This window comes from Pelophylax lessonae (genome assembly GCF_965119305.1).
Source record: "Pelophylax lessonae genome assembly, chromosome: 3".
NCBI lineage: Eukaryota > Metazoa > Chordata > Amphibia > Anura > Ranidae > Pelophylax > Pelophylax lessonae.
Genome location: NC_138770.1, coordinates 331,445,210 through 331,457,947, shown reverse-complemented (window position 1 = coordinate 331,457,947; position 12,738 = coordinate 331,445,210). Strand labels below are relative to the sequence as shown.

Sequence of the window (12,738 nt, the reverse complement as noted above, 5' to 3'; positions counted from 1 at the left end):
TGTATTTGACGGCTGGAGGTACATTAGGCGTTCCCAGGATACAGAAGTGTCGGACTGTATAGGCCCCAAAAATTAGCTCACATGGGTTGAACTGACAGCGAAGAACATAGTATTTGATAGCTAGAGGTACATTAGGAGTTCACAGGATACAGGAGTAAGTGTCGGCCTGTATAGGCCCCAAAAATTAGCCCAGATGGGTTTAACTGACAGCAAAGAACGTAGTATTTGGGGGCTGGAGGTACATTAGGCATTCACAGAAAAAAATAATTGTCGGCCCTGAAAGGCCCCAAAAATTTGCCATTCAATGGACATGAAATGCCTTTTATGCCACTGTATGTAGCGAAGCCAAGGACCAGGAATTGCTGTGGGTGGATGGCGGTCTGGCGGATATTTGTGGCCTGGCATGAGGAATTTTGATGAAACATGGTCTACTGGTCACATGTGTTGAATTCCTTGGAGATCCATGCCTCATTCATTTTTATAGATGTGAGGTAGTCTACACTGTCATGAGCTAGGCGAGTGCGCTTATCGGTCACGATCCCCCCTGCTGCGTTGAACGTCCTTTCGGACAGGACACTGGACGGGGGGCAAGCCAACATTTCCATTGCAAATTGTGCAAGCTCTGGGCAGAGGTCAACCCTGCCAACCCAGTAGTCCAGGGGTTCATCACTCCTCAGAGTGTCCACATCGGCCGTTAACCTGATGTAGTCGGACACCTGTTGGTCTAGGCGTTCTCTGATGCTGGATCTGGAGTACAGCTGTCGATGGTTCGGCTGAAAGAAGGATCTCCTATCCGAAGTGACCAAGACCTCTTCAAACCGCCCTCTTCTTGCAGGGGCTGTTGGATTGCTACCCGCAACTTTCTCTCTGTGACTGGAAATTCCTGTGCCAGTGCACGCAAAAGCAGAATGTAGCATTTCCCGCAGCAAGGCCTGGAAGTGCTGCATTCTGACCGCCCTCTGTGATTGTGATAACATTTCCGCCATTTTGTGTTTGTATCGGGGGCCTAAGTACGTTGCCACCAAGTACTGGTCCTTGGACTTTATGCGTTTTATACGGGGGTCCCCCTTAAAACACTGGAGCATGTAGGCCCTCATTCGCACTAAACTGGAAGCGGTGTAGTGGCCTGCTTCCAGCTCATCATCCAGGATAATGTCGTCCTCGTTCTCCTCCCCCCGTCCACGGATAACACCAGGGATCCCAGAAAGGTTTAAAGCATGCACTCTTGCTCCTCCTCACCCCCCCCCCCAGCACCATCCTCCCCTGACTTATCTTCAGACTCCTGCTGTTGATTTCTCTCAGATGGAGTAGCACCCCCTGGGAATTCATCCAACATTGCGACTTCCTCATCTTCCTGCTTCTGCTCCTCGACGGCTTGATCAATGACACAACGCAATGCACGCTCCAGAAAGAAGGCGTAAGGTATGATGTCACTTATGGCGCCCTGGCCGTGACTGACCAGTTTGGTGATCTCATCAAATGGCTGCAGAAGTCTGCATGCATCCCGCATGAGCAGCCGCTGGCTAGGTGATAAAGACCCAAGCTCCCCACAACCTGTCCTGCCGCGGAGTTTGAACAGGTAGTCGTTAACTGCATGTTTCTGCTGGAGCAGCCTATCGAGCATATGCAACGTTGAGTTCCATCGCGTTGGGCAGTCACAAATAAGATGCCTGAGGGGCAGGTTGTGTCGCCGCTGAATGTCAGCAAGGCGACCCATGGCTGTGTAAGATCTTCGGAAATGGCCTGCGATTTTCCTGGCCTGCAGGACCAGTGTGGCTCTTGGCTTCCAGGCACAACAGACACAGCACAGCATGGCAACGTCTCACCTGGCATGTGGAATAGGTTCTGGGGATCTTGGGCGGTGCAGGAGAAGAGACGGTAGCAGCGGAAGAGGAGGAGTCAGACGAGGAGGAGAGTAAGGATGGAGGAGGAGGAGAAGAAGAGGCAGGCCTGCTTGTAATCCGTGGTGGTACAACTAAATCTACACGGGTACCACGGGTTACATGCTTAACGGCCATCAGAAGGATCACCCAGTGGGCAGTAAATGTGATATACCTTCCCTGCCCGTGTTTGCTAGACCATGCGTCTGTGGTCAGATGTATCTTGGTGCCAACACTGCGTGCCAGAGATATATTCACTTGCTGCTGAACATGGCCATACAGCTCTGGAATGCCTTTTTGCGAGAAATATTTCCTGCCTGGGACCTTCCATTGTGGTGTTCCAATGGCCACAAATTTACGAAAGGCCTCCGAGTCCACCAGTTGATATGGCAGTAGTTGGTGGGCTATCAGTTCCGAGAAGCCAGCAGTCAATCGTTGGGCAAGAGGGTTATCCGGCGTCATCATTTTTTTCCGCTCCAACATTTGGATTACAGAAGCCTGCCTTTTTCCAGAACAACGTGACGACGGCATCATGGAAGGTGGAATGGAGGGCAAATTTGAGGAGAAGGAGAAGGACTGGACGTTGAGAGCCTGGAGTGTGGCTTTGTGGGTTCTGACGACGTTGCTCCCACTGGGCTCGGTGATGGGAGTTCAGGTGCCTTCTTAAGGCGGTTGTCCCTAGGTGAGTGTTGGGCTTACCGCGACTTATGTGTTGACTGCAAAGGCTGCAGATGGCAACACTGTTGTCAGCAACGGACACAAAGCCCACACTGCGGTGCCATGTGTCGGCATCCTGGGAGCACCAGATGTGACTGTACATGTTTGATGGCTCGCTCCTGATACATTTGCAGTTCGCTTTGTACCTCTTGTGCAATGCAAGTTCTGCCTGCCTCTCCTCCCTATCTGCTGGTCCGTCTCTCCCTCTGAACTCTCTTCCTCTTTTGTGGCCACCCATGTGACGTCCATAGACTCATCATCATCCACGTCACCTTCCCCACGACTAACATTCGAGATCTCAGAGTAGGCAGCAACAGCCGGGACCAACCTCCTTGGTCTGATCTGGGTACTGTCGTCAGACTGCTGAGTGGCGGCTGTTGCTACCTCTTCTTCCTGATCCGAAGACAACAATGGCTGCGCATCGCAAACATCTTGTGATGGATCGGAAAATAATTCCAGTGACTCAAGCGGAGGGTAGGTGGTGGTGGTGGTGTCTTTGGGGGTGCACAAAGTAGAGCGTGAAGAGGGTGCAGATAGAGAGGATGAGGAGGGTGCAGAAGAGGAAGGCTGAGTGACCCACTCAACCAAGTCTGGTGCGTCTTTTGACGTAATTGCATGCGGCTTTTGAAACTTCACAGTTAGGCTCCGGCCTACTGCTCCTGCCCTACCCCTACCACCCCTGCGTACGACTCTGCCTCTTCCTCTGCCTGACATGTTTTTTAATTACCCTGTGACAAAAGTTTCTAGAGAATTGCAGTATATCTGGAAAAAGGTAGATAACACACCGCTTCAATCTGTGGTATTGGGGGGCCACAGGTTTATCACACCAGTTCTACAAATAATTGGCCAGTAACTGTTGTCACTGTGTGTAGCACAGTCAACACAGCAAGAGAGGCCAAATTTTTGCAGGACTAAAATACACTCTTAGAAAAGTATACTGTTAAATAACACCCTACTTCAATATGTGGTATTGGGGGGCCACTGGTTTATCACACCAGTTGTTGAAAAAATTGGCCAGGGAGTTTGGCACTGTGTATATCAGACTTAACTTAGAAAAAGAGGCAATATTGTTGCAGGACACAAATACACTTGTAAAAGTATACTCAGATAACACCCCACTTCAATTTGTGGTATTGGGGGGCCATTGGTGTATCACACCAGTTCAAAAAATTGGCCAGTGAGTTTGGCACTGTGTGTACCAGACTTCACTCAGCAAACGAGGCAATATTGTTGCAGGACACAAATACACTTGTAAAAGTTTACTCAGATAACACCCCACTTCAATATGTGGTATTGGGGGGCCACAGATTTATTATACCAGTTCTACAAATAATTGGCCAATAACTGTTGTCACTGTGTGAAGCACTGTTTACACAGCAAGAGGCCAATTTTTTGCAGGACTAAAATATACTCTTAGAAAATTATACTGTTAAATAACACCCCACTTCAATGTGTGGTATTGGGGGGCCACTGGTCTATCACAGCAGTTCAAAAAAATTGGCCAGTGAGTTTGGCACTGTGTGTATCAGACTTAACTCAGCAAAAGAGGCAATATTGTTGCAGGACACAAACATGTAAAAGTATACTCAGATAACACCCCACTTCAATTTGTGGTATTGGGGGGGGGGGGGGCAATTGGTCTATCACACCAGTTATAATACATTATAAGTGCTTTTGTCACTGTGTGTAGTATTGCTGCAGAAACGCTCAGTCTCACCACCACACCTGTCACAATGCTGCACAGTGCACAATAATACTACTAATCCACTATAATATGCTTTCTACCAAGTATATTATATTGTGGATTACTCCCCCCCCCCCTTTTTTAGTGCACTGCACAGCAATACTAAAAAATTTGCAGCCCTTTAAATGACTTTTGTTGACATTAACAGAGCTATTTGTGTCACTGCTGACAATCTCTAACTGCCCCTACAGCACAGACTGGATACCTGTCCCTATACTGAAGAGAGACTGGACCTATATACCGAAATACCAGCCCTGAAAAGGACTTTTGTGCACATTAACAGAGCGATTTGTGTGACTGCAGCCGATATCTAACTGCCCCTAAAGCAACGACTGGATACCTCTCCCTAAACTCAAAAGATACTAGTAGACCTATACCAAAATACCAGCCCTGAAAAGGACTATTGTGGATCTTCACAGAGCTATTTGTGTCTAGCAAACTCTCCCTCATGAGCACAGCAGACATCTCCCTACACTGGCAGAAAGCGGAATGTGAAATGGCCGACAGCTCAGGTCTATTTATAGGGTAAGGGGCATGTCCATGTGCTGAAATGTTTCAATTGGCTGTCCCGTTCCACCTGACGGCTGTGTCATGGGTCAAAGTTCTCCCCAACGTAAACTAATATGGCCGCCGCGAACGACGCCATGTGTTTGCAAATTTGGCGGGTAGCGAACAAGCAAGATTTGCCGCGAACCGACCGCCGGGCGAACCTCAAGGCCATCTCTATCAAGGATATCTTCATGCAGTTGGAAGGTTAAAGTGTCCCTAATAGCTATGAGTACACCCTTATGTTTTTTTTCTCCCCGGATGCTTTGTAGACATAGGGAAATTGCTTGTGGCTACAACGTGGAGGTGAACTTAGGGAAAAATGTGTTTCCTGAATACACAGAATGTCCCCTTGTAGAGAGATGGTGGTATTCCACATGGAAGATCTTTTGGCTGCGTAGTTTAATCCTCTTGCGTTCAATGATATGATTTTAAAGGACATGGTGGTAGATGATGCGGTAGAAAGATAAAAAAGTACTTACAAACTCCTTGGGTTTGGATGAAGTGATCCGGAGTGAAGCAGAGCGGAGGTGACTGCAGAAGAGAAGATGTAGCTTCAGGGCAGACTGCCCTCCAGTTGTCAATAGGCAGAAGTAGTGCGGTGAGCTTTGTGTGTTGCTCCTCAGATGAGAAGAAAAAAAAATATACAGACAAGACAAACAAAATCACGTTAAACAGTGAGCGAAACAAAGCACTGTAACACCAACAGGTGTGTGTCGATCAGCAAGGTGTTTCCTTTTTTAGGCTTGCTGATGTGAGGGTGGAGATAGTCCACGAGAGGTGGAAGAAGGAGAAGAACTAAACGTGGAACAGCAAGGCAGTAGTCCGGCCGGACTTCAGGTTGCTTAGTTAGGGAAGCAGACGCAAGTCATGGGTGGTGCTTTGGTCTCATGGGCCCATGTTGCTGCTGCGGACGAGGGGAGGGAGATTTCCGCTGTTGGTCCTGATAACCCCGGGGGGGATCAGGTATGATACCCCACGAATGGAGGAGCTTCATGCCGCCCTCAATGGTAGATATCGTATGAGGGATACCGTTATATGTGACCATCAGGGTTGCTGGATGACGCCACTTGTAAATGATTTTATGGTTCGACAGAGCTTTGGTGAGAGATTTTAGTTGCCTTCTTTGGTGCAATGTGTGCTGGGATAAACAAGCAAAAAATTGGATATCTGCGTAGGGAGCAGGTAGGTTGCCAAAGTTTCTGTACACTTGTAGAATTTTTTCTTTGGCAGGGTAGAAGTGTATGCGTAGTAGCACATTCCTAGGGATGGAATCTTCTAGGTGCCGTGGCTTAGGGAGCCTGTGAATCCTATCAATAGTTAGTTCTATAGGGGATAATTCTGGCACTAGAGAGGAGAACATAGTAGATGCAAAGCTGTGTAATTCAGAGGGCTGGATGGATTCCGGGACACCCCTTATTTTAATGTTATTGCATCGAGATCGATCTTCTAGATCCGCTAGCTTATTTTTGATCCAATCTGTGTCTGCTTGCTGTTCAGAGTATGCATCTACTAAGTCATTCACATCATCAGTACATTACTCCATTTTATGCTCCATATAAGACATTCTGGAACCCAGGTGTTTCATGTCATAAGAGAATTTTTCCAATAATGGAGGAGAAGTTAGCCATCAGGGAGGACTGTAGTGATATAAGCATGTCTTTCATTGTTGTATCTAGCACAGGCTGCCCTGTGGTAGGAAATGCTGAGATTGCAGGGATTGCATGGAATTTAAAGAGTATAAGGCATTACTCACAGTGGCTTAGGCCTGCTCCGGTGTATCCATTCGCATCCTCACCTTGGCTGGGCTGCTGGAGACCGGCGTAGAAGGGGCTGAGTCAGGGGGGAATACGGATGGTAATCCCCCCTCCATTTCACTATGCTCTGCGTCTGGCAGGTCTGTATAGTCCGCGGGATTGTTCCGGGCCGCGGGCGCGGCGGCGCCATCTTGTCTCCTTCCTGCCTGTGAGGTCGGCCTGGTGAAGAAGGCCATGAGCTTTTTCAGGCAGCGCTCTTCCTTTCTTTTGCGGGAAGCCATCTCCCGGTGGTCTGGGAGGTAGATGTGGGTGATCGGTGATGGTGATATGGCGGATGCTTCCCCGATGCTGTGATTTCTCCCGGCTGGCTAAAGACAGCTTAGGCTGCCATTCAGCATGCGCGCAAGCCACGCCCCTGATAAAAGCTCCAATAATCCTGTTTAATGAAGCTTCATATAACAACTGATTGACAAATGGAGCAGGGGACAAAGAGGTAGTCACATTTTGCGCAAATGTTAGCGCTTAGTCATTACAATCTTACATCTTTGTCCACTGCTCCATTTGTCAACCACTTGTCTTATGAAGCTTCAATAAAAAGGATTATTGAAAGTGTAGCCATGTGGAATAATTTGCTTTATGTTACATAGCATGCAATCTGGGCTAACACCTGACTAGTGTGTGTGGGGATTAACTAGCGACTCACTCACCTGGAGCGGCTTTTTTTGTTTCATTGTAGACTGATACTGTCTTTGTCCTTTGAGCTGCTGAAGGTTATATAGTTGTATGTTTATGTCACTGCTCGAACCTCAACTATGCAAGATAAGTCTTCACACCTGAACCAGCCTAGAGGGGTCTGCTGGTGTCTGTGGCCTGTTTTCTATGTTGTAGTACGCCAAGGCCTCTTATAATTTTTTCTTATAATTTCCACTTTGCTGAAGTTTGCTGACTCCATGGTGTGGGGTTGATTTAGCTCGGTGGCGGGTATGGATGACCCCTTGGGGGGATTTGTTATACAGGGAGATAGCCGAAAAGTGGTTGCAAACAACAGTTTGGTTTATTCATGCAATTTTCTTCAAACAAGTGCATGCAGCAAAACATCCAAAATAAAATAAAACACAAAATAAATCCTTGCCGGGGCGGCTACCTTCTCACACACAGGAACCTATCTAATGAAGTCTGTCTCCAACCTACTGTTGGGCAAACTTTGCTGATCCTACAGCAGACACTCAATAGTCCATGTTTTTTCACTCCACAACAAATGTCCATTGAACATGTCCCTTTTCCTCTTCACATTGAACATGTCCCCTTTGTTTGTCTCTTCACATAGCAAACAGTGCATTTATTTCTTCCACATAGAAATAGTTCCTTTTCTCACCTTGAGAAGTCTTCACACTTTTTTTACCCTCCTCAGCGCACATCGCTCCAGGAGGTCTTCACACTTTTTACCCTCCTCAGCGCACATCGCTCCAGGAGTTCTTCCCCATGCCCACACAGATTCAGGGGGCATTCATCTGACTGTCCTCCTCTCCCCAGCTTCACACAGCGTCAGGAGGCAGCAATCCTTCTCCCAGGCTCTCACAGCGTCGGGAGGCACACATCTGACTGTCCTCCTCTTCCCCAGCCCACACGGCGTCAGGAGGCAGCAATCCTTAGACTTCCTTTGGACAAATTATAGAGGCCTTCATTTCCTCATTCTGAACAGCTGAATGGTTTTCAACTTCCTGCTGGCTATCTCTGCAGCCGACACCCTATAGTAATTGGTGAATTTTCTAAACCAGGTGGAAATGTATCTTCTGTCTGTGACTACATCCACAGATTTACCTGACTTCCTGTCACAATGGTCACAGTGCTCAATGCCACTTTTGCTATAAATTTAGCCTACCTATGCTCAATTGAGCCAAGACTCTATATCACTTGACACCCCACCCCATAAGGGATTGACAGCCCAATTAGCCCTTTGTGTGCTTTAGATGTGGTGGTACATGCCCAGCAGTGTGCCTTGAAGCCAGACTGGCCTGTGGCTGGAAGGCCTTTGTTTCCATTTGTTTTTTTGTTTCTTTTTATTTCTCTGTGTGTTTTACTCTGTTTACGTTTCAGCTGGGCCTCAAGGGTAATAGTTGACAGTTGTTTTTTTATTGGCCTAATAACTAAACAAACCTGAGCCATCATTGCAGGTGGGGACGCCCCTGGAAACTCTTCCCTGCTTTGTCACAGCCCCTGAGGTGGAGGCTCCCCTCTGCTTTCGGGGCTCACGCAGTACAGTTCTTGACGCCATCCTAAAATGTAAGCCAACTTCTCTTTTCTTCCCCTGTCTGCCACTGACCCCTCTCTTCCCCATTATCCCCATATCTTGCCCCATTCAAATTGGTTACTGGGTCCCAGGCTGGTGTCAAGAACCCTCTCTATGGATTATGAATAATAGGCAAAAGGTATTTATGTTATATGTCCCTGATTTTACTGTTATAGTTTTGACCTATTGCCTTTAAGGTGTAATCTTCCTGAGAGGCTACTGTGAATACATATACTGAGGATATATATGAGCCTACCATGGCTAACCATGGGTCCTGCTTGCAGTACAACATATCATAAAATACTCCTAATACACTGCAATAAAGACGGCCTTGTAGTTTTGGTGCTTTAGCTTGAGACATGTAGTTGTTGCTACACCTGCGGAGTGTGGAAGATAGCCTGGCTAGTAGAACATAATAATTTTCTGACTCTCCCCTTGGGCCTATGTTTAGACTGTGGTAGGCTGTGTACTGACTGCATCTCCATATCTAGTCATTTGTTGTCAAGATTGTATTGAGATTTTTTTCTACACAGCCTGAACTGTAGCATAAATCCTACGGACTCTGTAGTGTGTACAACCAGAAGTACTACCCCCCTCATATCCTATATTCTCCCACTCGTCAATTAGGTTTTATGGCCCTGGAAGTCTGGGCCTATTTATACTGACCTGAAACTAGTTCACCCCTGCACAGGGAACGTTGGTGTTCTGTGGACCTTTACTGGTACCTTGACTCTCTCCTTACCCTCACCCATCTAGTGGCCTAGCTGATCTATTACCGCCTCCAGAATTTTTCGAGGTAGCAGTTGGGATAGCTGCACTTTCTTACTATACCTCTTTACTTTCTCTTCCCCACTCATTTCTTTGTCACCCTCACTTGTGCCTTCCTTCCTGGCCCTGAGCTGAGATACGCTCATACCCCTTTGGAGTGACTTGATCTCATATAAGAGGATGACTCTGTAAACTGTGCTCACCATGCCTTTATCCTTAACCAAATTGGAGCAATTCTTGCTGAACGTAGTATCACCCAATATCAAGGGTCTTAATTTGAATATGTCTATGCTGTCTGTGAGAATTCATTTGTTAAGATGGCAACTTTGTGAAAAAATACATACATAAATACAGAATACATTTTGGCCTACATTTATGAAGAAATATTATTTATTTTCAAAAACTTTTTTTTCAGAATGTTCAGGCTTTTTTATTTCAAATAGTAAAAATAGAAAAGCTCACTGGTGATTAAATATCCCCAAAATAATAAAGCTCTCTCTGTCCTAAGAAAATGAGAACATTCATGTGGGACAGTGTGGCATGACTGAGTAATTGTCATTCAAAGTTTGATAGCACTGAAAATTGAAAAATGACCTGGACAGGAAAGGGGTGAAACAGCATGCTTTTCATGTGGTTAAAAAATAAATTTCCACAGCATAAATCCTCGCTCATGATTAACGCCAATTCCGGCAACCCGCCAAAAGAAAAATGACAACCAATGCTGACAATCTTTTCCCAATGGACACTTGCCGCAACTGATAGCTTCCTTGCAACTGCATATAAATAAAGGAGCAAGGATGCTGGCTGATCTAATTTACCAAATATAGCCAAGGCAATTGAATGGGGCTGGGGATGCATTATTGGTTGCTTGGATGCAGATGGCACCAGCGTCATAGCAACCAATGAGGGGAAGTGACTGCACAATCCGGAACAGGAAATTGTCAAAACATACGATTTCCTGCAGCAACCAGAGGTTCACTGTGATAGGCAGCAAAGTAGGGTATTTAGTTCACCTAGTCAGTGGATGGCAAACAGCTAGAGTTTGCAGCCAACCCTGTGTCATAATATAAGTATGTGCCAACCAAAATAACCATTAACGCAAACAACAACAATAATTCTTTCTCTACTTTTCTAAATTACTTGAGGCTTAGTTTACAGTGCTAACACACTCGCATAAGGATTCCTATAAAACAAAACAAAAAAAATTCAGCCAATTACATGTTAAAAAATAGTCATATGGTTAAAACTCAAACAGTCTATCCTTGTGTCCTTGTGTTAGGCTGGGTATATATCACACACACTCACACACATGGTCACTGGTTCAAGTGTGGTTTGGGTGTGAATTTTGGTGAATTTTACCGGAAATCGCACCTGAATTTGACCCAAAAATACACAAGACCCTTTTTAAAACCACACATATGTGAACCGGCTGCATTGAAAGAGGTTCACATATACTGTACATGTTAAACATGCATCCAATTTGCATATATGTGAACCCAGCCTTAAAGCTTTTTAAATTAAGCCTAAATTGTCTGGCAAGTCAACTAAAATAGATCTAATTTCTTGACATCAAGTTTTACATTTCCAGTATGAGTGATCATGTACCAACACCATAACAATTGGTACTTCTTTTTTTGTGAAAATCTGTGCATGTGCATACATAATGTAAAACACAGATATAGGCCTACTTAGCTCATAATAACACTTATCTAACCTTAAAGTGGTTGTAAAACCCTGAAATTAAAAATTAACAAAGCATATCCTTGTATACTTACCTCAATCTATAGCACTTAGTGAGTTTCCTGACTACTCTCTTCCTTCCTCTGCTATCCATATTAATCTGTTCTGACTCATGTATGCAACAGTATGCACCAAGTAATTGACAGCCTCAGCTGTGTATGTTTCCCTAAGCGAGTATGCGGATGGTGGTGTCCATTCCCTCCACTCAGATCTCAGATTACATTCTGCTCTGTCCTGTGTGCTGTGCAGTGCGTGACATCCAGTTTCCTGCCCCCTGATTCCTGCAAGCTCAGAAGTACCCTTTGATCTGTGTACTTTGAACAGCTCTGCAGAAGAGAGGCTGCAGATAAACAGGTACAGCTTATGTAGGAGCATTTTCTTCATCACTTTGTATCACTTGAGGCTTCTCACTTGAATAGGTATATGTAAGGCTTCAAACAATTAAAGTGAAAATTCAGGCAAAACCTAACTAACACTAAACCTGCTCTCTGCCAAATTTCAAACCTAATCTATCTAGCCCTGTAAAGCAAAATTGCTATACTTACCTATTCTGCAGCTGATCTTGTCCCTGCATTGGCTGTCTCAGCCACTTCACAGCCATTGTTGGTCCTCTCCTGCACACAGCTTCCGCCACTGGACCAGATCGGGTGCAAAATAGGTAAGTACAGCGAATTTTGCTTTACAGGGTTAGATAGATTAGGTTTAGAATGTGGCACAGAGCAGGTTTAGAGTTAGTTAGTTTTTGCCTGGACTTATACTTTAACGGTAATGAGATAAAAAAAAAACTCTGAAGTTAAGGTTTTGCTAGGAATGAAAACTATAATTTTTTAAAATAAAATCAATTTCATTCTAAAACTGCTGCACACCCTTGCCAGGTGGGAAACCAGTGTACAGATAGGTGACTAAGAGTATATAAATATATGCCTAATTTAATGATTCCACCTATACATTGTCTGGGCCTTGATTTTGTACATGTACAGCATCAACAGAGATCTATCTGATTCATTAGGGCTGGGTTCACACTTGATTTGCATGCGGCTCACAGCAGGGGTCAGGTGCATCCCTGTTCTCCATTTCAGGGACGAATCAGGCCCGAATATTTGCCTGAATTCAGACCTGAAATGGAGCCAAAGATGCACAGGACCCCTGGTCAATTCGCTCTGCAGCAGCCCCGGAGATGTGTAAAGCCGGACCGATCCATTGAGAGCCAATCACAGTCTCCTGTCATGCAAATTGGATGCAGGTTTCTCCACATTCAATTCGCATAAGTGTGAATCCAGCCCCAAACCTGGTACT

The 12,738-nt window shown here is 45.6% G+C and overlaps 1 protein-coding gene across 1 annotated transcript in view; it reads right to left on the bottom strand.

The window, feature by feature from the left end:
* TINAG (tubulointerstitial nephritis antigen) overlaps window positions 1–12,738 on the bottom strand; it is a gene marked incomplete at its 3' end in the record, with an annotated part of 264,210 nt that overhangs the window by 50,279 nt on the left and 201,193 nt on the right. The gene's annotated exons all lie outside the window — the stretch shown is intronic.